We start from the raw sequence: 21,373 nt of genomic DNA on the forward strand, positions 1-21,373 counted from the left end.
AAAGTCCCAGGGCCGAGCCGAGCAGGCCGATGAAGGTCCTGAGCCCCCACCGGGCGATGGAAAGTCCCAGGGCCGAGCCAAGCAGGCCGATGAAAGTCCTGAGCCCCCACCGGGCGATGGAAAGTGCTGCGGCCGGGCCACGCAGGGCGATGAAGGGCCTGCGAGCGGGTCGATCATACCTCGCACTTCGGGGCGGTTGAAGCTGCTACGGCTGGAGCTCCCAAAAACCGGTCGCCAGCCAGGGACCTGCGAGCTCCCGATGTTGCGGTCTGCAGGGCCCACGGCCGAAGCCTCCGAGATGGTAAGTCCAGGCCCTGCGACCGGAGTCTTCAAGGTCGATCCCAGCTGGAGGCCGCCGACTCCACGATGTTAGGCCGTAGCGCGAACGGAGATACGACACGGTAAAGGTCGCATCTCCGTTGAGGAGGAGATTTGAAAAAAAGGTTTCCCCCAACCCCCCCACCACATACACAGAGTTAAAAATAAAAACAAAACGTACATTAAACGATGACAGACAAAAAACAAAAAAAAAGACAGAGAGACTGCCGGTGAGCCGCAGCTGCAGTAAGCAAATAGTGGAGGGGAGCCTGATGCCATCATGACCTTGGATCCTGTCCATGTGCAGTTTACATGTTTTCTTGTGATAACATTGGTTTCCTTTTAATATTCTGCTTTCCTCCTGCATTCTAAATAAGTGTTGGTAGGTTAACTGGTGGCTATAAATCGCCATTCTCGTAAGTGGACAGTTGGAGAATCAGGGGGAGTTAGTGGGCATGAGAAAGAGAACAGATTACAGGGAAACTATAATCAAATGGTACTGATGGGAAGGCTCCAAGAGCTGGCAGAGATTAGAGGGCTCAATGGTCTCTTTCAATGTCGTGAAGAAATGTAATTTATAAATACGGAAAGGCACTGGCATCCAGTTGCTCAAATGAAGCCATCATAACCATTATCTTCCATCCAAGACACAAACCCTACTTACTCATTGCAGTTTCCATCTGCCTTCATACCCAGGTTGCCAATAAACTGCACATTTAACAATCTCCATATCATATATGAACTGAGCAGATTTTTTATTCCATATCCTTCCGCTCCAACGGACAAGACAGAAGGGTGATCATATTTAAAAGTTAACAAAATTCTGAGGGGCATATATAGGACATATAGTCAGATTCTCTTTTCCCAGGATGTGGGAGTCTAAATCCAGAGGGCACAGGTTAATGATGAGGGGAGAAATTTAAAAGAGATCAAAGGAGTATGTTGTTCCTCGCAGAGGGCCATGAATACTTGGAAGGAGCTGCAAGAGGAGATTACGGAGGAAGATAGTATTGCAATGTTTAGAAATCATTTGGGTGGAAATATAAAAGAGTAGAGGTGTATGACATGGGCAAATGTGATTAGCAAAGATTAAAAAGTTCCTACTTATTTTTATTTAATCATAAGCAGCTCTCCATTTCAACCTTGGTCCAAGATCCTACGAACCACCAACATGGCAATTCAGATGTTTTTTTTATCAACCTCCACTTGAAAATTAAAATGTTACTCTTTTTGGGTCTTATATTTTGTAATCAGTACCTGACCAGTAGCTGCAGGCAGCCTGGTCTTTCATGCAGCACAATGGCTGCGATATGGATTAAGATGCAGAATTCAAGCTTCTCCAAGGTACATGATTTTTACATCACTTGTTTTGGGATGTGGCCCTATACCACATCCAATATACATTCACGTGATGTCTGATACCTTTCCAAAGTGGGAATGCTCTTTCTTCAAAGAGATGATTGTGCTGACATATTTCCATACTGAACCCATGCAGGTCACAGTGAGAAAGTACAAACTGCGTGCAGACAAGCACTTATAGTCAGGACCAAACCCGGATCTCTGGCGCTGTAAAGCAGCAACTCTACCGCTGCGCCAACGTGTCATCTTTGTTTGTTTTTCCTTTATTTCCATCTATAATTGTAATTTCTTAGTGTGATTCAATTTGTGTGAGGCAGATGTGTATACATTGAGTTGAAACAGCTTTTTGAAGGCGCTATGAAAAATAAACCAAAAAATAAGTAATTGCAATTGAAATGTTTGACCTGACTAAATTTTCAACAAATTATTAAACTATTTAAGAAATCTTTCTACAGATGCCAACAAGCAGTTTTCAAAACTTTTAATGTGCAAAACAAACTAAACAATAGGTGTCTCAATGCTGACGTGGTTCATATAAAAGAGCTTTTGTATTGTTTACCTGATTAAATACCATTTGTTCTGTCACCCTCCTAGAATTAGAAATTACCTCAGAAAGCATAAAGCCAAAGGAAATCGCTTATCTTGCAAATTGAGAGTGTTTGTCAGATCAGTGAAAATAGATTAAAGTATTTTTAAAATGCTGATACAAAAATCTTAAAACGATTTATTACAATGCATTAAAAACAATTTCTCCATGAATTTCTTGAAATGTTTCAATGTTCCATATCTTCAGTAAAACCTTCAACAAAATATTAGACTCAGAAAATTAAACATTTTCAGATTACCACCATTTGGGCATTGCTCATTAAAGTGTCACTAATGATCAAAGAAAAACAATAAAGCTTTTATGTAGCAGGAACAAAACATTTAATTATGTAGTTGATTATTTGAAAATACTATGGATTTTACTGCATCACAAATTATATTATGATTCTTTTCAAAATTGAGATAATTTTTCTGATATAGTTTCTATTTCCTCATCTCGCCAACATCTGACACATCAAAATGCGGATGACACGAAGCTGGGGGGCAGTGTTAGCTGTGAGGAGGATGCTAGGAGGCTGCAACGTGACTTGGATAGGTTAGGTGAGTGGGCAAATGCATGGCAGATGCAGTATAATGTGGATAAATGTGAGGCTATCCACTTTGGTGGCAACCACAGGAAAGCAGACTATTACCTGAATGGTGGCCGATTAGGAGAAGGGGAGATGCAACGAGACCTGGGTGTCGTGATACACCAGTCATTGAAAGTAGGCATGCAGGTGCAGCAGGCAGTGAGAAAGCGAATGGTATGTTGACATTCATAGCGAGGGGATTTGAGTATAGGAGCAGGGAGGTTCTGCTGCAGTTGTACAGGGCATTGGTGAGACCACACCTGGAGTATTGCGTACAGTTTTGGTCTCTTAATCTGAGGAAAGACATTCTTGCCATAGAGGGAGTACAGAGAAGGTTCACCAGATTGATTCCTGGGATGGCAGGACTTTCATATGAAGAAAGACTGGATAGACTCGGCTTGTACTCGCTGGAATTTAGAAGATTGAGGGGGGATCTTATAGAAACTTACAAAATTCTTAAGGGGTTGGACAGGCTAGATGCAGGAAGATTGTTCCCGATGTTGGGGAAGTCCAGAACAAGGGGTCACAGGTTAAGGATAAGGGGGAAGTCTTTTAGGACCGAGATGAGAAAGTTTTTTTTCACACAGAGTGGTGAATCTGTGGAATTCTCTGCCACAGAAGGTAGTTGAGGCCAGTTCATTGGCTATATTTAAGAGGGAGTTAGATGTGGCCCTTGTGGCTAAAGGGATCAGGGGGTATGGAGAGAAGGCAGGTACGGGATACTGAGTTGGATGATCAGCCATGATCATATTGAATGGCGGTGCAGGCTTGAAGGGCCGAATGGCCTACTCCTGCACCTATTTTCTATGTTTCTAAAACATCGATGTAAAAAGAAATAATGGTTGTGCTGCTGTGCAACGTTTCTTGGAAATTATTTTAAAGCCGTTTCTTTCTTTACCTTCCGTGGCTGAAAATAAATATTCCGATTCTCTTGATATTCCTTTGCCGAGAAAAAAACATTAGTGACTAATGACCAAAGATACTAGAGGAGCAAGATGAACCACTCCGTCGAAATCGCCTGTACTGAACTGTAGTACGCAAAGTAGCGTATCGGCTGCCGTTTTAGTAGACAAAACCCGCCGTTCGCTATGCCTCTCGCAGTATAATCAGTGTTTTGGGGGAACAGTATGTGTGATGATACCATAAAAATGCAGAATATATCTCAGCTATCAATTCACAGATTTTTGTTATTTTTATTTTAAAATGTTTCTGCAAGTTTCTGCCTACTAAAATGGTGCCATGACATACTACGGTTTTTAGGGTCGAGTGGTCTATCTTGCTTTGCTCGATTATCTTTGCTAATGACTAATTGACTAGATCTTTGGTTTCCCTGGTACTTGAATTGACGGGCAATGTGCAATGTGACGAAGCAATGAATTCTTGGTGCATTATGACAATTGTCAACTTTGGTGAGAACATCAACCTGGGTAATGGCCATAAAGGAACTCCCTCAACTCACATATCCTGATGGCACATGGGTAAAAATACCTTATCTCAACTGTACCATCTGGTGCGTTGCTACAAATGGATTAAGTAGCACTGGATGGAAACCAAAACATGATGCCAGAGTCCGTGTATAGCAACCATCCAATGCTGTTTGTTGGAATATACACTATGAAAGCCATGTACAGAATACCAATGCTCAAAACCCTGATAAATACATTAAAGAGTCTAGGACGAACAGGCTGAAGCAACCCTGGAAAGGTACATTAGCAAGCGTTAGCATTTTCATAATCAGAAGGGATAGATTAAACACTAGAATACGAAAAAATCATCTTCTTAACCCAAGTTATATAATTTCTCCATCTTAATTTTTATTGGTAATTATACGGTCTGCATTCTGCCAAGTAATTTGCCATTTTTAATTTACTGATAATTGTATGGAAGAGCAAAGCTCTTAAATTTTCATTATACATTGAAACATGTCAACATTGCCCATTTGTAGTCACACACAGATTAAAATGAATCAATTGCTGCACTTGGCATGAAATGAAGTTTGGAGACCAGGGAAATGAACTCAACACAGCCTAGAAACTGGATTGTTGCAGTGCCATGTCTCTGTACGATTTCCTTTCAATGAGGAAATGAAATGAACTGGAAAATCTGGGATTACTGCAAGTTGGGCGATGTCCATACGTTCCTTTCTGCTACTCTGTGCTTATACATTGTGGCCTTCCATCACAGTGAGGAGAGGACTGGAGGAGACTCACTGTGATGGATGTTTCTTTTTTTTGTGTGTTTTTGGGGTTGTGTAATTTGCCTATTTTAATGCTTTATTGTGTAATCTGCCTAATTTAATGTTTTATTGTTGGACTGTGGGTGACTGAATTTCGTCAAAAAAAATCGTTTTTTTGGATGACAAATAAAGCTATCTTGAATCTTGAATCTTGAATAAATCGTTATCATAATGAAGAGCCTGGTTTTGCAATAGTGTGCAGTGTACAGTGCACTCCATAATGTTTGGGACAAAGACCCATCATTTATTTATTTGCCTCTGTACTCCACAATTTGAGATTTGTAATAGAAAAAAAATCACATGTGGTTAAAGTGCACATTGTCAGATTTTATTAAAAGCCATTTTTTTACATTTTGGTTTCACCATGTAGAAATTACAGCTGTGTTTATACATAGTCTCCCCATTTCAGGGCAACATAATGTTTGGGACACATGGGTTCACAGGCGTTTGTAATTGCTCAGGTGTGTTTAATTGCCTCCTTAATGCAGGTATAAGAGCTCTCAGCACCTAGTCTTTCCTCCAGTCTTTCCATCACCTTTGAAAACTTTTATTGCTGTTTATCAACACGAGAACTAAAGTTGTGCCAATGAAAGTCAAAGAAGCCATTATGAGACTGAGAATTAAGAATAAAACTGTTAGAGACATCAGCCAAACCTTAGGCTTACCAAAATCAACTGTTTGGAACATCGTTAAGAAGAAAGAGAGCACAGGTGAGCTTACTAATCGCAAAGGGACTGGCAGGCCAAGGAAGACCTCCACAGCTGATGACAGAAGAATTCTCTCTATAATAAAGAAAAATCCCCAAACACCTATCCGACAGATCAGAAACACTCTTCAGGAGCCAGGTGTGGATTTGTCAATGACCACTGTCCGCAGAAGACTTAATGAACAGAAATACAGAGGCTACACTGCAAGATACAAACTGCAAAAATAGGATGGAAGGGTTACAGTTCAGAAAGAGCAGAGATCTAGGCTACTAATGTTGCAGCTGTCAAAAACAGAGCAAAGGAGATGCACAATAGGCTCTATAGAGGTCAGGGGAAGAGAGAAATTGACTGTGCCATGCAAGAGGCAGGATTTAAGGAAGCAAAAACTCAGGGGAGAATAGAGCAATTACACATTTCATTTCCATTGGCAAAGTAATGACCTTCCAAAACTCGAGTAATTTTTTAATTCGAAACTGCATTTCATTTCGAATGTCAAAACTTTTGTTGCTATTTATAATTCCAGTAAAATAAGCAACAACATTTCAGAAAATATGTGCAGTTTGTCTGATATCACCATGAAGCAGCTGCCCACTGATTTTCTCCCCTTCCTCTACCTGGCATCCATGCTTCACTGCCAGTCTGATTGGATACACACCATATGGTGAGCACAGATGTGAACTTATCTCCCTCCACTCCCTTGTGCAGTAGCAGATTGGTGAGCCAATGCTACAATGCACCAATTTTAGTCATCCAGGCTTTATTTGTAACAAAAGAAAGAAATCTAATAATCCTCTGATGACGGCATAAATAATTAACCAACACAAGGCAAACTGGTCAGATTAGATTCCCAAACTGTGACTAGCTGGTTGACTTCAGTTAAGGTGCTGGTATGCATGCAACAAATCCTACATGTCCTGCACAAGAGAAAGGATCATCAAAATGATTCCCCATTCATTGCCAAATATTCCTGCTACAAGTCTGTTAATGGGACTAGTTTTAGTAGGCGATACATTGCTTAATGAAAATGCTTCCAAGACTCAACATGAAACTACTGGATGTGGTGAGGCAGCATTTGCAGTTTAGGTCACCCTGCTAGTGGAAGCTGGAATGAGTGCTGAGAAGATTTACGGGGATGTTCCCAGGACTTGAGGGCCTGAGCTATAAAGAGATGCAGGGCAGGCTCGGACTTTATTTGCAGAAGGCATTAAAAATAAAGTACAATTCTTAGATTTTTTAAACATTAATCAAGGAGGATTATAAAGACTGGAATGATTTTTAAATCCTTCAGAAATAACGTTAAGATTAAAATCTGATGATCAGGCTTAATATATTTAACACCTTATTGATTACCTAGACAGCTGACAGAAACTGAGAAAAGATAACTTAAGCGATAACACCCCCCCCCACATCGAAAGCATCACAAAATGCTGGAGTAACTCAGCAGGTCAGGCAGCATCTCGGAGAGAGGGAATGGGTGACGTTTCGGGTCGAGACCCAAAACGTCACCCATTCCCTCTCTCCTAGATGTTGCCTGACCTGCTGAGTTACTCCAGCATTTAGTGATACCTTCGATTTGTACCAGCATCTGCAGTTATTTTCCTACACAACCCCCCCCCCCCCCCCCAAATACTTTATCATCATGAATCTGCTTAGTCATCAAGAACAGAAATAGGAATAGGGTCAGACTTACAAGCTTGCTCAACCACTCATCTAAAAAAAAAAATCAATGTCGATGTGTTTGTGAATTCCATTTACCAGGCTTGATTCCATATTCCTTGATAACCTGATCAAACAAAGTCTTGATGAATGCCTTGAGAAGTTAAATGTGTGAATATCGGCAAACGTTTGGGGCAAGGCAGGAACTCGCTGATTTCCATTACACTCTATGTGACAATGTTTTCTTGTTCGCCTAAATAGCCGAGATAGATATTTTCTCTGTATTCACCCTACTAAATCCCTTTCATATTTTTCATGACCCCAATCATCCTTCAATCTTCCTTACTCAAAGGAACACGTACCACAACGAGACATGCATTTAGAAGCTATATGCATTTCAATAGTGGATAAATGTGAGGTTATCTACTTTGGTGGCAAGAACAGGAAGGCAGATTATGATCTGAATGGTGTCAGATTAGGAGAAGGGGAGGGGCAACGAGACCTGGGTGTGCTTGTTCATCAGTCACTGAAAGTAAGCATGCAGGTACAGCAGGCAGTGAAAAAAGTCAATGGCATGTTGGCCTTCATTGCGAGGGGATTCGAGTTTAGGAGCAAGGAGGTGCTACTGCAGTTGTACAGAGCCCTGGTGAGACTGCGCCTGGAGTATCGTGTACAATTTTCGTCTCCTAATTTAAGGAAAGACATTATTGCTATTGAGGGAATGCAGCATAGGTTCATCAGGTTAATTCCCAAGATGGCAGGACTGACATATGATGAAAGAATTCGTCGACTGGGCTTGTATTCGCTGGAATTCAGAGGGATGGGAGGGGATCTTATAGAAACATAAAATTCTTAGAGAATTGGACAGGGTAGATGCAGGAAAACCTTTCCTGATTTTGGGGAGTCCAGAACCAGAGGTCACTGTTTAAGAATAAGGGGTAGGCCTTTTAGGACTGAGATGAGGAAAAGCTTTTTTACCCAGACAGTTGTAAATCTGTGGAATTCTCTGCCACAGAAGGCAGTGGAGGCCAATTCACTGGATGTTTTCAAGAGAGAGCTAGATTTAGCTCTTTAGGCTGAGAATCAAGGGATATGGGGAAAAAGCCAGAACGGGGTACTGATTTTGGATGATCAGGCATGATCATATTGAATGGCGGTGCTGGCTCAAAGGGCCGAATGTCCGAGTCCTGCACCTATTTTCTATGTTTCTAATTAGATGTTTCTATATGTCCCAGTTAGATTTATTTTTCTGTACTTTACAGCCTTCTTGCATCAGGCAGAGCATAAAAGGGAGGCCACTGGGCCAAACAAGTGCCTCTGCTCCACAGAAGACTCCTCCTTTCCATTCCCACACTTTTCTATTTCTTTCTCCCATCTGTTTAGTTAAATTCTCCCCAAACGTTAAATAACTCAATATTTCTTGTGATAGAGATCTATACATTAAAAAACAGGTTTCTCCTCATGTGTAATGAATTTATCAGTGACAATGTTTTTTCCCCACGAGCTTGATCTTGTACTTTCTCATTTCAACACCGTATGGGGAAACAGGCCCTTTAACCCACCACATCCACATTTAAGATCAGGGCCCTATCTGCTCTAATCACATTTTTCTTCTCGCATTTCCATAAACTCCTGCTATACACTGATTCTGCAGTCACCCACCTACACTCAAGACTATTAACCGTAACCAATTACCCATGCAACGTCTTTGGCTTTTGGGCTGAAACCTAGGCGATCATAGGGGGAAGGTGCATACATAAAGCACATAGGTCTCTGGAACTGTGAAGCAGGAGCACTGAAGCTATCCCAAATCAAAGAAATGTCCTTCACTTTTACCCCATTAATATCCTTTCATAATCTGGGAGACATCAATTTGAGATGAAAGAGCCCTATTGTGATCCACTTTCCTTGGTTACTACATCCTCTTAATTTTTTTGCAGTAACAATTATTGCTTTGTACTCGGTATCTTTTCTCCAATGTGCTACCAGAAATAAGGCTCCTTCAGGACTTAATACAAATTTATCATTGAGGCCTAGTAAGTATTGGGTGACTTAATACAAACATATCATAGCTTTTTCTCTCAAAGTGAATGTATGTGTTTTTCTTCTGTTTTTTTAGTGCTTTATTTATCTGCATCACAACTTTCTGTGATTTTTGTGCCTGTCTCTCTATCAGTTTACTCCTGAATCCAAGATGTGTCTTCCTACGAGGCAGTGAAAACACTTTACAACTTCACGTAACTTACCCTACCTACACGAGTCCCACATCCCTACACACCCTTCTTATCCATGTACCGGTCCAAATGTCTTTAAATGTTGTTATTTGCTGCCCCAACTATCTCCTCTGGCAACTTGTTCCATATAACCACCACAAATAGTCAAGACGAGATCAGTTACCAAAATCAGTTACCAATACCATGACATGCTGCATTAGCAATACGACAAAATGAGGTAGAAGCACAAATTCAGTTTTATGGGGTGATTTGATGCAGTAACCATTAAAAGGCCTTAGATAATTGGTAAAACTATCTTTCAGATACGTGCACAATAATACTTAAAGTCATTGAAGCAAATTAATTTCCATCTTTTATTCTCATTTCCATATTTTTATGTCTTAGAATTTTAGTCCACTGTCTACTTGATACCCTCAGTAATCATACGTAAATTAACAGTTTATTTTGTCTCTGCTCAATCCGATATAATTCTGAAGCAAAACATGATGGAACCAAAACTGCTGTAAAGTTTGCAGATTGTTACTTGAGCACTGAATCTGCTCTTGCAAGTGTACAGGTGCTCCTCAACTAACAATGGGGTGACGTTCCAATAAACCCATCTCAAACCGAAAATATCGTACGTCGAAATGCATTTAATACACCTGATCACGTGGCCGGAAGCGAGCTATGGGTCGCTGCCGTTGCCAAGCGTTTGCATCATTGGAAAGTTGAAGTATCGTGAGTCGAAGCATTGTTAGTCGGGGAGCATCCGTATAGTAAAAAATACATACTCGGCAGAAAGGTGCACTGCAGCAAGTCACCCCTATTGTAAAATATTACTATAACGTAGAAAATTGATTACAATGAGGATTAAAATGTCAATCTCCTATCCCCCCACATCCGGACCAAACTCAGATCCTGGGGGGACAGGGCTTTCTCCATCGCTGCTCCCACCCTATGGAACTCACTACCTCAAACCGTCAGAGACTCCTCCACACTCACCACATTCAAAACATCACTGAAGTCTCACCTATTCAGTACTGCCTTCAACCACTGAAGGTCACCCCACCTTCTGTCTCCTTTCTCTGTTCGTTTATTTATTTATCTATTTATTCACTTCCCTATGTTCTCTAAATCCCTGTAAAGCGTCTTTGAGTATATGAAAAGCGCTATATAAATGTAATGTATTATTATTATTATTATTAAAAGACCACTGTGGCCACATGCAATGCCAAAAGCCGTTTATAAGGACTTGCTAGTTGTTTCTAAAATAAAGTTGTTCAGATTAGCTAATCCAGATACCTTCATTCATGAAAATTATTTCACATTGGAACATGGATGTAGGAGACAGCCAATGAAGAAGAACATAATATAATCAAAATCCCAATATTTATGATAAATTTCCACTGAAATTGATGTTGAATTCTGATTTTCCAATATACATGGAAAATGTTTTGTAATTTTACAGACAGCTACTTGAATGCATAAATAAAAAGTTACAATTCTGAAAGAAAATAAGAAACCAATGACTACTTTATGCATCATATCTCCTGAAAATTAGCTTTTGAGAGAGAAATGGTGTGATCATTCACACGGAAGCACAAGTCCAGTGATGTGTCCAATTTGGTTCTGTAAAGTGTTGTTTTATCTTCTAGAAAAGGACTGGCTGAACTCCTCAGTACTGAGATTTCCTAGGAGTATACAGACACCAGTTCTGATGCTGGTGTCAAGGTCTAGGTTTTTAGTCCAGTACAATGTGGAAAGGTTTGCATTTATGAAGCAAATTATGAACAAAATTATGAACAAAATATAACAAAATTATGAAGCATCTCTATCTCTCTAAGCATATTACAGCCAATATATTTTTGGTCTGTTGAAATGCAGATAAGTCCCCATATAATAATAATTCTTCAATTAACTTTACTTAACAGAAATAAAAATTGCTCAAAATACTTGGCAAGTAAGCCATATTTGTGGAGAGGGAAAAAAGTTAATGTTATGATCTTTCCTCAGAACTTAGAAAAGTCAGAGATAAATATGCTTCACTTTGCAGACTTTAAATGGTGGGGGAAAAGACATAAGGGACAGGGAGATAATATGAGAGACAGAGGATGGAGAGAGATGGGGGAAGGAAGGAGAGAACAAAATGGAAGGGCTGCAATAGGATGAGATGCAGAAGTTCAGTGAAAAAAAGGCAATTAAAGGTGAAAGAGGGTGGGAGTTCATTGACCAACCAAAACATACTGACAAGTCACTTTCACAAACACAGCTACCATATTTACTCCCCTTAAGAAGTACTTCATTCACCTAAAATGTTCTGTACCTCTGAAAGGGGCAGGTAATGTGGTATATCAACACATTTTCCACTTTCACAAAGATGCCTAAGCAGCAACTCCAGTCTTGTTAATATACATTATTTGTTGGGATAAAGTTATAAAGTTTGGAAAATTTTAAGAAATGCTTTGGATTCTGCATTCATGTTTTTATTTTTAAAAAGGCAACAACACAAAAATATTTTATATAAAGGATGCAGCATGACAGCAGAAAGAAACCTAAAAGGTTATCCAGGAAATCATAACAAAATAACATGTCAAAATGCAGGTCACAAATTTCTAGCAGGGTACTAACAATATATAAAATTAGGTGAGAAGGAACAGGAGACAAATCATAAATGGTCTGAAAGATGACTGCAATGGTTTATTATAGAATTGATTTACAAACTGACTGGATCCACGGAAATGACTTGCCACAAAAGAAAATAAGCTTTTAAACCACCTATTTCAAGTGAGCACAAACTACTGTTTCCAGGGAACAGAGGCAGTGCATCCGGTTTCAAACACAAAACCAAAGAGATTTCTCAGTTTACAGCTGAGAGGATCATTCATCTGGATAGTTGGCTCTGCAGGAATAATGGTACGAAATAAATTGTTCATTCCAGTTCGAAATGGGCAGATCTTTGGATCCGCTGTAAATGAGAAACTATGCCCTTTAGCACTCAGTCCAGCAAGAATAATACAGGAAAATCGTCAGGGGGAAATTTTTAAGTGATTCGGTGAGCTTCATCACTCAAGTTGTGTTTCGGCAATCGCTACTTCAAACTTATCTCCCTTTGTACACGACAATTCAACTGTATTTCAGGGATTGAGTTGAGGACAGAGACGGAATTAAAAACCAATGTCGTGAGCTGACCAAACACTCTTCCCAAAATGCTGACTGAACTGTGACTATCGCATTATTAGTTACGTTTTTCTGTTTTAAAATGAAATTTAAGTATACATAAAATTTAAGGATAGTGGATAGATACCAGAGGCTTGAACAAGACAGACAGAAATGTAAGATCAGGGAAACAAACAGTTAAGAATAAAGGAAGACATTTCAGAGGCATCATCAGAGTAAATGGGACAGACAAAGAAATGAGGGAAGGCAATGGTGTTCTTAACAGGAGGGAGGGTGGAAGGAGATATATTTACGGTAAGTGTGGGAGTCTGTGGACTTGTAATAGACGTTGGTGGCTATCTCCTGAAATGAAAGTATTTTAGATGGATTACGTGAAGGTAAGAGCAGAGTGAACACTGGCTACAAAAGTAACAATATTTTTGAGTTTTGCAGAAGTGCAGGAAGCAGCACCATGCAGACGCCAGTGTACCAAAACATAGACACAAAAAGCTGGAGTAACTCAGACCATGTACCAGAAGAGTTGGGGAAGCGGGCCTGAATAGGATTGAAAAACGACTGGTCTATCCCACAAAAAGACAGGCATTGTTTGAGCCCATGTGAGGGCCCAGAGTTGCACCTGTGACACTGACTTTGTTCAGTTTTTTTTCATTTTTATTTTTAGGTAGGAATGTAATGCAGGTTGTTTGTTCAAATAATTCACGTAGGTGAATTGATCATAGGGAAAAAGGAGATGGCAGACCAATTGAACAACTACTTTGGTTCTGTCTTCACTAAGGAAGACATAAACAATCTGCCGGAAATAGCAGGGGACCGGGGGTCTAATGAGATGGAGGAACTGAGGGTAATCCAGGTTAGTCGGGAAGTGGTGTTAGGTAAATTAAATGGATTAAAGGCCGATAAATCCCCAGGGCCAGATAGGCTGCATCCCAGAGTGCTTAAGGAAGTAGCCCCAGAAATAGTGGATGCATTAGTGATAATTTTTCAAAACTCTTTAGATTCTGGAGTAGTTCCTGAGGATTGGAGGGTAGCTAATGTAACCCCACTTTTTAAAAAGGGAGGGAGAGAGAAAACGGGGAATTATAGACCAGTTAGCCTAACATCGGTGGTGGGGAAAATGCTAGAGTCAGTTATTAAAGATGTGATAGCATCACATTTGGAAAGTGGTGAAATCATCGGACAAAGTCAGCATGGATTTATGAAAGGCAAATCATGTCTGATGAATCTTATAGAATTTTTCCGAGGATGTAACTAGTAGAGTGGATAAGGGAGAACCAGTCGATGTGTTATATCTGGACTTTCAGAAGGCCTTCGACAAGGTCCCACATAGGAGATTGGTGTACAAACTTAAAGCACACCGTATTGGGGGTTCAGTGTTGAGGTGGATAGAGAATTGGTTGGCAGACAGGAAGCAAAGAGTAGGAATAAACGGGTCCTTTTCCGAATGGCAGGCAGTGACTAGTGGGGTACCGCAAGGCTCAGTGCTGGGACCCCAGTTATTTACAATATATATTAATGATTTGGACGAGGGAATTGAATGCAACATCTCTAAGTTTGCGGATGACACGAAGCTGGGTGGCAGTGTTGGCTGCGAGGAGGATGCTAGGAGGCTGCAGAGTGACTTGGATAGATTAGGCGAGTGGGCAAATGCATGGCAGATGCAATATAATGTGGATAAATGTGAGGTTATCCACTTTGGCGGCAAGAACAGGAAAGCAGAGTATTACCTGAATGGTGGCCAATTAGGAAAAGGGGAGATGCAACGTGACCTGGGTGTCATGGTGCACCAGTCATTGAAAGCAAGCGTGCAGGTGCAGCAGGCAGTGAAGAAAGCGAATGGTATGTTGGCATTCATAGCAAGAGGATTTGAGTTTAGGAGCAGGGAGGTTCTGCTGCAGTTGTACAGGGCCTTGGTGAGACCGCACCTGGAGTATTGTGTACAGTTTTGGTCTCCTAATCTGAGGAAAGACATTCTAGCCTTAGAGGGAGTACAAAGAAGGTTCACCAGATTGATCCCTGGGATGGCAGGACTTTCATATGAAGAAAGACTGGATAGACTAGGCTTATACTCGCTGGAATTTAGAAGACTGAGGAGGGATCTTATAGAAACATAGAAAATTCTTAAGGGGTTGGAGAGGCTAGATGCGGGAAGATTGTTCCCGATGTTGGGGAAGTCCAGAACTAGGGGTCACAGCTTAAGGATAAGGGGGAAGTCTTTTAGGACCGAGATGAGAAAACATTTCTTCACACAGAGAGTGGTGAGTCTGTGGAATTCTCTGCCACAGAAGGTAGTTGAGGCCAGTTCATTGGCTATATTTAAGAGGGAGTTAGATGTGGCCCTTGTGGCTAAAGGGATCAGGGGGTATGTAGAGAAGGCAGGTACAGGTTACTGAGCTGGATGATCAGCCATGATAATATTGAATGGCAGTGCAGGCTCGAAGGGCCGAATGGCCTACTCCTGCACCTATTTTCTATGTTTCTATATGTACTCACAGAGAAACAATCAAATTTGTAAGCGCATATTCATAGAATATTACCTGTCTCCCATCTTTAAAAACAATAGAATATGCACAAATAGAGTGAACCCACAGAATGATTCTCTTTATTTCGCAAGAATCAATAATAAGGAACAATTGCAACACGTCTGCTCCAGATAACTAAAGTTTATATAGTTAGGATTATTTTCTTTGTACTGGAGCAGAGTATTGGGTCATTTAATTGAGATGAGTATAATTATGAGTTACTTGGACAAACAGGAAAGATCTATTTCCCTCATTGGAGGGGTCAAAAACTATGGGCCATACATTTAAAGTAACTGATAGAAGATTGAAGGGAGGCACTGAAAAGTGTTTTAACCCTGAAAATAGCTTGGATCTGTAATTGACTGGAATGGTAAAACAGAAAGTGCTGGAAGAATTCAACAGGTCAGGCAGGAAGGACCTTTCTTCAGTCTAATTGAAAAAGTGGTAGCAGCAAAAATTCTCATCACATTTTTAAAATACCTGGATTTAGTTGAAGCACCACAACCTCCAAGAGAATCAGACCAATGATAGATGTTGGGGTCAGAAAGTTAATTCTTTCTTGTCTCGCGTGGTACTATGGGCCCATTTCCTATGATACTGCCAAGCAGGCAAAACAAGGTTGTGCTCTGCGCAGAATGACTTAAGATAACTTGATATTTGTTTGTTTACATTGTGTGCAAGAAAGTAGCAACATGATTCCTTTCACAATGAAATATTTATAATTTTGCCTTTTGGAAGAAGTCTCTTATGAAAGAATTCAATATTAGGTTGCACTCATATTTCAGGATCACAGCCAAATACACTTCACATGCGGATACAGGGGAGTGAAAGATTGTTATATGGAGTGGGGAGGGGGGGCTTAAACCCAGAGAATATTGAGATTATTCCACAGAATAATTTACTTGCTAAACTAAGTACTTCCTTTGCTCTACATCATTGAGCTGGCTTTCAAATCATATTCCTGGCAAAATGAAGATGCCCATCAACGACGTTAATGGAGAATATCTCCATGGAATATAATGTGGAAAATGTGAGCTCATCCATTTTGGTGCATTCAACAGAATAGGGGACTATTCATTAAAGGTGAGGGCACACATTATGTTATCCCTTATTACGAGAAGGTTGATTATAAGAGTGAGGCTTATTGCCATTTTAAAGGCCCTTGGTGAGACTGCACCTGGAGCATTGGTATTAACCAAGAAATAATATTCTTGACAAGGAAGGACTGCAGTGAAGATTAACTAGATTGATTGTAAAGTGAGAGGTTTGTTCTTTGAGGAGAGATCGAGTGGACTGGGAGTATACAGATGCTCCTCGACTTACAATGCTTCGACTTACGATATTTCAACTTTACGATGGTGCAAAAGCGATACATTCAGTAGAAACCGTACTTTCAAATTTTGATCTTTTCCCAGGCTAAAGTAAGTGTTCTGAGCACGTTTAAGTGGGTGCACGGTGGCGCAGTGGTAGAGTTGCTGCCTTACAGCGAATGCAGTGCCGGAGACCCGGGTTTGATCCTGACTACGGGTGCTGTCTGTATGGAGTTTGTACGTTCTCCCCGCGATATGCATGGGTTTTCTCCGAGGTCTTCAGTTTCCTCCCACACTCCAAAGACGTACAGGTATGTAGGTTAATTGGCTTGGTAAATGTAAATATCGTCCCTAGTGGGAAAAGGATAGTTTTAATGTGCGGGGATCGCTGGTCGGCGCGGACCCGGTGGGTCGAAATGGCTATGATGTTTGGTAGGTTAGGTGTCTTAAATGCATTTTCGACTTACGATATTTTCGATTTACAATGGGTTTATCGGAACGTAACTCCATCATAGGTTGAGGAGCAACTATTCTTAAATATTTAGAAAGATGACAGGAGATTTTGTCAAAAAATCTTAAACGGCTTGACAAGGTAGATGCTGGGAAGATGTTTTCCATGACTAGGTCCACACATCACAGCCTAAGAATAAAGGGTGACACATTTAAGTATGAGAGGAGAATGAATTCCTTCACTCAGAGGGGGGCGAACCAATGGAAGAGAAGATTACATCCTGAAGAGCTGGGGAAGCTCAGTTAAGTTCTTTCACACCAGAGATGAATTGATTTCTGGGCATGAAAAGAGTTAAGGTAACAATGCTGTAAAGAGGTGCTGAGGTGCAAGATGTTGTTGAATGGCAGAATTACTTTTCTAATGCCTAAATCTAACTTTTTTTACATCTAGTGTTTACCATTTTGTTAATGCTGTACAACAGTCTGAAATTTTATTCAACAAATGAGCTCAGATTTACATTTTCCCAAATAGTAATATGAACATTTCTCAAATTCTCAACCCAATGGTTAAAATATCAACAAGAATCAGGTAAAAATGTGTTCTGAAGGTTCTCAAAACATTAACTCTGTCTCTCTATCCACAGATGCATCCTGACCTGCTGAGTGTTCATAAAATCATGTGATAGGAACAGAATTAGGTCATTCGCCCCATCAAGTCTACTTCGCCATTCAATCATGGCTGATCTATCTCTCTCTCCTAACCCCATTCTCCTGCCTTCTCCCCATAACCTCTGACATCTGTACAAATCAAGAATCTATCTATTTATCTCTGCCTTAAATATATCCACTGACTTTGCCTCCACAGACTTCTGTGACAAAGAATTCCACAGATTCACCACCATCTTCATCAATTGTTGCAGCTCTTTGGGAATAGTGGATTCACATCATTATCGAAGGCTCAGAGGTCAGAGCGTGCACCTCACCACAGGACATGCTAGGAGCCTCATCACACTTCAAAGAAGCATCGCAGAATATTAAAAAATGGTTTTCCAAATAGATTTTGCTCTTAAAAGAGCCTCAAAAGCAGCTTTTAAAAAAAGTTTTGGTTTGTGCTCTTCAAAATCAATGAAACAAATTGCTTCTCAGACAATAAAAGCCTCCAAACTTTCAATACAAAACTTCACAACAATGTTGGATATTACCTACAATTCTCACATTAACGTTTTAGATGAGATGTATTTCAGGAGCATAACAAGAATCATGCATATATTTCAACTGAGGAAAACCTCTTAACTCCAAGACTGCTAGATTAGCAGAAGCTTCTTCAATACTGATATGTATACTGAAGCACGCAATCTGTACAATGATTTTTATTCAATAACAGGGATAGACTTTAGATTCAATAGCTCTATTGTCACAGTTGTAATTATTCCATTGATCATAGAACAGTACAGCACAAGAATAGGCTCTTTGCCCCACAATGTCTGTGCTGAATGCAATCCAAAGACCAACTGTTATCTGCGTTCAATAATCCATTTCCCTCCTATCCTTGCACATGCATTTGCCTATCCAAAAATCTCTGAAATGCCACTATCGTATCTGCCTCGTATCGTATCTGCCTACACACGAGAGACAATTTACCTCTGCCTCCCTGGTGCACATTCCAGACACTTACCACCCTCTGAGTAAAAGAACTTACCCTGCATATCTTCATTAAAATTCGCCCCTCTCACCTTAAAGCTAAGGCCTCTAATATTTGATTTTTCCACAGTTTACAGTTTAGTTTATTGTCAAGTGTACCGAGGTACAGTAAAAGCTTTTGTTGTGTGCCATGCAGTCAGCGGAAAGACAATACATGATTACAATTGAGCCATTTACAGTGCATAGGTACATGATAAGGGAATAACGTTCAGTGCAAGGTACAGCCAGCAAAGTCCGATCAAGGATAGCCCGAGGAGCAAAGGTTCTGACTCTCTACACTGCCCATGCCTCTCATAATTTTATACACTTTTATCAGGTCTCTCCTTAACCTCCAGCATTCCAGAGAAAACAATCCAAGTCTGGCCAACCAGTTCCTGTAGCTAATAGTCCCCAATCCAGGTATCATTCTGGTAAACCTCTCAAGCACAAACCTTTTTCTAAAAATAAATTTTGCAATATCTTTTAATGCTACAGGTGTACAGAGACTCATTTTCAATGTTGTTTGTAGGAAAGAAACTAGTTAGTCTGGTTGCCTCATATCTGACTTCAATTTCAAATGGGAAAACATAGGCATATTGTACCTAACGTGGTCCACACTGGGTCAAAAACTAAGCAGCACCACTATATCCACTTCAAAACTCAACGGATACTTACTGGGTAAAGTAAAAAGTAAATTTTCATTTAGAAGGATTAGAATCGAGATTAGAGGGCGGTACAGTGGCGCAGCAGTAGAGTTGCTGTCTTACCGCACCAGAGACCCGGGATCGATCCTGACTACTGGTGCTGTCTGTACAGAGTTTGTACGTTCTCCCTGTGACCACGTGGGTTTTCCCCCTGTGCTCCGTTTCCTCCCACACTCCAAAGATGTACAGGTTTGCAAGTTAATTGCCTTCTGTAAATTGTCTCTAGTGTGTAGGATAGTACTAGTGCACAGGGTGATCACCGTGTGTTGGCACGGACTCAGTGGACCGAAGGGCTGGTTTCCATGCTGTATCTCTAAACCAAAACTTACTTAAAAGTAAAAGATAATGCATGAAATATTTGTTTGGTATCACTTAGCTGTCATTGGGAGCCTACCTACTTCAACCACCCATACCACGAGAGCATCTAGCAGTAGTTTGGGACAGACCTGCAAGTAATGAACCTTAACCTTATGGAGCCATGCGAGAAGCCAGGCTCTGTGAATAAGCATAAAGATGTTGCATATTGTCAATGATAAATTCCTCAGTCTGAATGTAAGAGGATGTTATAGCAAAGCTAAATGATTTTGTTGACTTAATTTGAAGTACATATTGTATCCAATATACAAATTCACTGAAGACTTTTAAATATTTGAATGTCTTAAATCAGGTTACTATTGCGATGACATGGACACTCTTTTTATGTAAAAGTATTTAGAGGCTAGGCAAAACTATTTTTTTGAGAAGATTTTTGTCAAAACTCTACATGAACATTAATTTAATTCACTTCTCAATTTACAGTCTTAAATAGATACTTATTCATACTGTGGAGGATAGGAGTAGTGGGAAAATGGGATTTATGGAAGGTATCGTGAACAAAAAATGGGTAATATAAAATGGTTGTTTTCTCAAAAAATGTATGCATTCCCAAAAAAGAAATGAAATGTTTAATAACCAGTAGAGCATTTCTTTAAGCCCCGAACAATCCTTTCTTTGAAAAATGGGAAAGATAGTGAATAAGTGATGGTGTTAACAATTTTTGTTTTATGATTGTTCCTAACCCTAAGAAGCTGGAAGAGCTACATTTGTTATTTAAACTCTAACTTCTAATCATTAATTTCAACCTTTCCCATCACCCTATCATCATGTTGAAGAGGCAACATTTTTAAATCAGGCCAGTTAATAGCTACAAAAGCTGATTGTTAGATCAGACAATCTACACCAGTTTAAGCTCAACAATGTGTATGTAGTATGTGACTCAATGAGGGCATTAATTCCTCTATGATGCTCCTCCCTGTGCAAGATCATAGCACCAAAATTGCAAGCAGTTTTCTAATCAATGGACAGAAATGTACTGATCTTCATCAAATGGTTTTGTAACGAAGCGGCAAATAATTACAGTGAACAAGTCAGCCTATTACTGACTTCGGCACCTGCACCATGCAACATGGAAGTCACAGCTCCTGAAGCTTAAAAGCCAGATCATCTGACTTTCTGTTCCAATCATTTTTTCTAATCATGTTTGAATTCTATTGGAACAATTTATCTGATTATCAGACACTATTTTGAAACGTTTCCCAGGTATCAAATAGCAGTGAACTGTCTGTGAGCCATCAAGGGGTCAGAATCAACAGACTGAGGCTCAGTCATCACGTGCAACCTGCTCCACCTTATGGGACGATGGTGGCAGCTAATCCTTCAGGATAACTGGCCCTGTAGGGCTTCCAAAAATAGAATTCCAAAGGGCGAAGAATGGGGGTTGGAGGAAACCAAGGGGAATAGAATGGGGGGTGGGGGGGGGGGGGGGGGGATAGGATGGGGGAAGGGGGGGATTGGAAACCTAGGTGAACACAACCAAGGCCAACACATTAA

At 40.4% G+C, this 21,373-nt stretch overlaps 1 protein-coding gene across 3 annotated transcripts in view; it reads right to left on the bottom strand.

Moving 5' to 3' along the window:
• The window catches only part of LOC144591911 (lysine-specific demethylase 4C-like), a 265,572-nt gene that overhangs the window by 53,314 nt on the left and 190,885 nt on the right, over positions 1–21,373 (bottom strand). The window lies entirely within an intron of this gene.

Source organism: Rhinoraja longicauda, chromosome 3 (genome assembly GCF_053455715.1).
Source record: "Rhinoraja longicauda isolate Sanriku21f chromosome 3, sRhiLon1.1, whole genome shotgun sequence".
NCBI classification, from domain to species: domain Eukaryota; kingdom Metazoa; phylum Chordata; class Chondrichthyes; order Rajiformes; family Arhynchobatidae; genus Rhinoraja; species Rhinoraja longicauda.